Raw genomic sequence first — 6,000 nt, forward strand, 5'->3', positions numbered from 1 at the left:
CTGGAGGAAATACTCTTTTAGAACATCCTGAATTGCAGGCTGTGAAATTAATTTTATAATCTACCCTGATTTGCACAGTACCCTGAAAACAATAGAACAAAAAGTTGGGAGAAATTTAAAGAAGCAGTACAGAATTAGTTGTTTTTAAAAGCTGGGGATGAGAGTTGCTATTCTAGTCATTGAGCAAAGTTGAAATGCTTCTTCAGGCAATACTCAGATTTTTGTTTTCATTTTTTTCATTTTTCACAGCATTTCAGTTCTTTGTCTTCCAAATACATATTCCAGTTTATTATTGTGTTGGTGTTTAATTTAGTGTAACCTTTCCTCTTTAAGTATGTTTGCATTTGCTTTGTGCATGCTGCTAATGAAGGAATACGAACTCATCATCCATATCCACTCTCTAATTAAGCTTAACACCTGTGTTCACTAAAGTCCACCTAAATATGACATAAAAGAATCTTATGTGTATTAAAACCCCACAAGTAAGCAATAATACTTTCAGATCAACTAAATTCATTTGAATCAAATATGTAAGGCTGATTTTTCAGAGAAAGGTGTGTAGCTTGGTGCAAAGCAGTTGATTATTACTGTGTTGGAATTGTAGATGTTTTTCTGATGTTTACTTTGTTTTCTTGTGGTTATGTTCAAATGGTTATTTTGCAAACCTAGAAATCGTGAGCTCCTGAGTACTGTAAATGAACAAATTCTTCTCTAGTTTATCTTCATTGTTGGTTACCCATAACAGTACTCAGTTGGCTTTACAAGAAGGGCTGTGCTTATGTATGTTCATACAACAATAATTTTTTGCTAAAGTGTACAAAATACATAAAAAGGCACACGTCCGTAGCTCTTGTTCAAGGCTGGTGGCCTCTTGGATGGAAACCAGTAGTGTTAATGAGTCCTTTTTGTGGTATAAAGATTGTTGCAATTTGTACAAAACTTAGAGGAATATATCTGTATATGTATGTGTATATCTATATTTATATAGTAACCTAATGTATAATATTTCTGTTCGAATGTAAACTACTTTTTCTTTTAAAGTAATGGTCTATGTTGTGGTTATGGGGGCCCATGGGGAGAAATGCAAGAGCTACAGCAGGGCAGTGGTTTCTGGGAATGAAGGAGAACAAGTAGGACAACACCAGGGAGACCAGAGAGAAGAAGTTCCTGAAGGTGTGTGAAAAGCAAGGGTTCTGTGGGGAAGGGCTGGAGTGGGGTGTACTTTGGGGGTTCTGGGGCCCTGGAGAGCAGTTGTGGGTACATTGCAAAGACTCAGTGCAACTTCTCAAGCTATGCCAGCAGTGCATAGGATGAGTTCATGGTAGGAATTTAAAGGAATGGAAGAGCCTTGCCCCCAAAACCCACAAAGCGGCTTGAGTCAGTGCCAGAGGCAGGTAAATGACTTCCCATAGTCTGAGATGCCCATTCTTATCTTCTAATATGAAGAAAAAAATGCCTCTTGGAGCTTCAACTACGGAGCATAGACTCTTTTCCTTTACACGTTACTACAGAAAACACACCTTTTCTTCCCAGCTGAATTAGCTTGCTCTGGCTTCAGCTCTGGCTGCAGCTCTACCTACCTCAAGCATGGACCACCCAGGTCTCTTTTCCTTCACACTTTGTAGGGTTTCCACCCAAGCCCTATGCCCTCAGGCCCTCTGATTCTCCATGTTTCACTGTTGCACTGTTGGAGCTGCTGGTGAGTTCACAATAGTGGTGACATTTGCTCCTGTCAGTTTTTCTTCCTGTCTCCCCAGGATCCTAAGGGCATATGTTCCTTTTAATTGGATTGTTTTCCTTGCTTTGGGGCTTATCATCCTTACCTGGATTAATATCAGGCAGCCACATTTCACAGGACACTCTTTACATACACAGCAACTGAAAAAAAATTGAGAAAGTTGTAGTTGCTGACAGGTCTTAAGACTTTGTATTGAGAAACTGGCCTCTTTCACATTTGAGTGGATAGTAGCTGGCTGGCTGGCTGTTGGCAAACTCACAATTTGCTGCCTTAATCCTATTCGAACTGATATGTTCTCAGAAGATTAGGCAGGAATAATCTGTTCTATTAGGGATAGAAAGTGTGATACAGCTGAGGATGGTGCTGTGAAAAGTTACTGCTCTTTGTGGATCTCTGGTGAGAAAATTCTCCTTGAACTGCCCTTCCTTTCTGGAAAAACCTTTCACAGGCATCAGCTTCAGAGCCTATCCCATCAGTAATGGTCGTGTTCTCCCAGCAACAGTGCACTTCATTAATGATGAAACGAGCACTGTGTAAAACAGGCTGTGTTGATATTTATTATTGTTTTATAGGTCAGAAACTACCCAGCAAGTCTCTCCAACAAGCAACAACTAAGGTATGATCTGGGGGGAGAAACGGGGGAAGGCAAAAATCTCATCACGTGACAGGAGCGCATGTGTATTTGGCGTTTCTTTTGCAATATAAGCTGTTCCACCTTAGTCTCTCAGTGCATTTCTAATGGACGTGACAAATTACTTGTTTATTTTCTGAAGGGATTGGATGTGTTTTCTGGAGAGTCTTCAAAGGACTGATCATAAACAGTACTTGCTGTATCATAGAAAGTATTAGAGGGTGTTTGACATCTAGGACCCCACGCTGTTCTAGTACAGAAGGGGTTTTAAAAGCATGGAAAGCTTTCTGAGGGCAAACACTGAATGTTCTTGTCCGAAGGAGCCTTTCCTGCATGGAAGAATAGGAGCATTGGATGCTGTGTGAGTAATTCTCATCAGCAGTCTAATAGCCTCTGCTAGATAGAAGAAACATTGCAATAAGGCACGTGTATGATAATCTCTTTATTGAAAAAGTTACCTTTGGTTGCTTAATAAAGTTACATATGCATATGAGATTTGTATGTATCTGGAAAAAAAAAGGAAGAGAAAATGGAGATATGAATATAGTTGTTTATGTGTAGTTCTTTAGTTTTAATTACACTTCACTGTGGTTAAATGGTGCAGGTATTTTAGGGCACATGTAATCAGATCTTTTAATATGGATAATTGGAATTTGTGTTTTTTACTACAGCCATCCTTAGCTCTCAGTTGGTCATTTGGCATGTATTCAGCTTCTGTAAATGAGTCTGCCTGCTTAAACAAGAGCGTGCTGTTCTAAGCAAATTAAATTTCTCTCTCCTCCTGATCTTTTTTTCTAATAGAGATTGATAAGGCTTATAGGAGAATGAAAATCTGTCCATAGCGTACTGATTTCATAAGAATTGGTTTCTGGGTCCTATGAGAGAGCAAAAACACACATGCTATTGGATGTGCTATTTGGTCATTTGTCTAACGTACTTGGGCTTCTACAGCAGAGCAGTGTCAAAACAGCATCAACTGCCACTAAAATACTTGTAAAACTTCAGCTTTGTCATTTGGTTAAATATGATAGTTCAGTGGCTCCCGGGAAGAGCAGAGACTTGCTCCTGCTCTTTGTGGAATAGTCTTTTGCTCTAGACACTATTTAAAATGTAATTAGGCATGGCAATCAAATGGCAGTAGGAGAACCAGAAACAGAGATGTGAGTGTTGGCAGATCAGTGGGAGAGAGGGAGTTCAGTCCTGGTGTCCTCATTCCAGACTAACTTTCTCTGTGCTAGTCCTGAATGCACACCCTTTGAGAAACAGTGATGGTTTGTCTTTGTGTTCTGACATAGCTGTTCTCTCTGCTTGCCCACTGAAGAAGTTGTACAATCCTCCAAGGGACATGGAGATCATGAACAAGGTATGTAAGATCTTATGGGAGGACCTGCAGGAACAGAACGGATGAGATTAAAGGTTGATGACATGTCTTTGATAGAGCCCACATTCTTTGGTGGGAGGAAGAGGATTTTTCAATAATGAATAAAAGTAAATCTTTTGAGAAGTATTAGGCTTATTGATCTGCCTGACAAAATGCCTATGTTTAGACAGATCTCAATGAGTGTGTACCAAAATATTAATGAATGCTTATCCATGCATTACCATCTTTGCATGTTACACTGAAATTGTAGGCCAGTGCTGCCTCCTCATCTTTGTGTTGTCTATGTGTGTTTTCTTAAAGTAAATGAAAGCTTGTTTTATTAGGGGAAATAAACCAACAGTGGAGAGTTTTTGTCTGAAGTCCTTTCAGATATTCTTTCCGCAGAGTAAGCTCTAACTTAAAGCGGATGATGATGTATTTCTGCAGAAATTCCTTATGAGGAAATACCACAATATACAAGGGTAGAAGTATGTACTAATAGCCTAAATCAACCAAAGCCTTTTCCAATTTTTTTTTTCTTTTTATCCAGAACAGGAATCATTCCAAACTGTCTTCCAAAGCCACCATGTTCGGAGTCTGAAAGGTTTGGCCCTTTTCTTCCTTTAGAGGTGATTCCATCTATACTGCAAATCACTGTGTTGAGGGTCTTCCACAAAAAAAAAAAAAAAAAAAGGGAAAAAAGCAAAGCAGTTATAGAACCAGAATTATAGCAGGGGAAGGGGTGGGGATAGGAACAGGGATGACACCAGAATCCTTACCACCTCTCCCATTACATGAGGGCACTTCCTTCTCATTTGCGTGATGTGACCTGGTTATTTCGCAGGGTGTCAGTAACAGTATCTACAAACCATAGTTCGTTTCGAAATGTGTTGCATCAAGGCTAGATGGTCAGCAGTGGGAGGAAAACAAATCTCAGTTTCTCCCTCCTCCGCCCACCCCCCCCCAACTTCTGCTGTTAAACTGCTCTTGCAAATTAGCTACCAGTTTGGCCGAAGGATTATCTTCTATCCTAGATCTAAGTGTGCAGTGTATAATTCCTACAGGACCATGCTGAAAGTTCAGTTGTGCTTTGTCAGGTTACTGTTCTGTTAGACATAAATGTAACTTTTTCTCACAGATATTTCTCTTAAAGCTAAAATTAAATAGGACAGAATTGGGAATTAATTATTTATGTTTCTTACAGATGACACTCGAGTTTTCTGAAGTGTGCAGGTGTTCCTCCTTGGCTTCTGCTTTTAGCTCTTAGTTCACTGTGTGTTGGATGTTTTCTTAGGATCGCTTACCTCTGAGGGTACTCCAGTTAACTGGCAAGAAACCAGAGCCAAGAACAGAAGAGGAAGTGAAGTTGTAAAAAGCTGCTTGCAGGAGATAGAAAGCTCTTAAAGTTTACAGCTCAAGATTGCAGAGTTTGTTTCTGGCTGAAGTGGTTCACTTTAAATGGGAAACATTTTTTTTAATATAAAGCTTTTTATTGTTGATTTTGATGCTATTTGTGCTCTGAGCTCAATTCTAATAAAAGCTAGAATGCTAATTGCATATATTTGCTTTTATCTTCAGTGCACAAGTTATCTTCTGAATGCAAACTGGTGTAACATCTCCATGTTCTTGGCTGTTGTTAAAGCTGTTACCACATCTGAGGCGTTTTGTCCATGGAAGGATATGGAGAAAGTGGGAATCTTTGTGACCTTGCTTCTGTTGAGAATAGATGATCTGTGGAAAGAGGGCTTTGCCAGTTTTAAATCAATGTTTTCACAGTAATTCAATGGGTGCATAGTTTTTCATGTCAGGTTCTAGTGCATGTCTAACTTTCAACATAATACAGCCATAAAATTACCTCTCCCTGGCCTTCCCATTTGTTCTTTTTATTTTTGGAGTGGGACGATTGTTTGAACATAGAATAGAATCATAGAATCATAGAATAGTTAGGGTTGGAAAGGATCTTAAGATCATCAAGTTCCAACCCCCCTGCCATGGGCAGGGACACCTCGCTCTAAACCATATTACCCAAGGCCTCATCCAACCTAGCCTTGAACACTGCCAGGGATGAAGCATTCACAACCTCCCTGGACAACCTATTCCAGTGCCTCACCACCCTAACAGGAAAGAATTTCCTCCTTATATCCAATCTAAACTTCCCCTGTTTAAGTTTTAACCCATTACCCCTTGTCCTGTCACTACAGTTCCTAATGAAGAGTGCCTCCCCAGCATCCTTATATGCCCCCTTCAGATACTGGAAGGCTGCTATGAGGT

The 6,000-nt window shown here is 39.8% G+C and overlaps 1 protein-coding gene across 14 annotated transcripts in view; it reads left to right on the forward strand.

The window, feature by feature from the left end:
* Positions 1–5,300, forward strand: part of CARF (calcium responsive transcription factor) — a 37,797-nt gene extending 32,497 nt beyond the window's left edge. For 7 of the 14 annotated variants that reach the window (XM_061377960.1, XM_061377980.1, XM_061377880.1 and 4 more), the window contains 5 exons: positions 1,042–1,173; positions 2,311–2,354; positions 3,665–3,732; positions 4,280–4,333; positions 5,024–5,300. The gene's annotated coding sequence lies outside the window, so the exon portion shown is untranslated. Of the gene's footprint in view, positions 1–1,041; positions 1,174–2,310; positions 2,355–3,664; positions 3,733–4,279; positions 4,334–4,933 lie in introns of all 14 variants that reach the window. The other 7 variants (XM_061377920.1, XM_061377938.1, XM_061377930.1 and 4 more) reach the window with 7 other exon arrangements.
* The last annotated feature ends 700 nt before the right edge of the window (positions 5,301–6,000 follow it).

This window comes from Neopsephotus bourkii, unplaced genomic scaffold (assembly GCF_033783945.1).
Source record: "Neopsephotus bourkii isolate Nb327-2 ecotype Australia unplaced genomic scaffold, CSIRO-AGI_Nbou_v1 NB_196, whole genome shotgun sequence".
NCBI lineage: Eukaryota > Metazoa > Chordata > Aves > Psittaciformes > Psittacidae > Neopsephotus > Neopsephotus bourkii.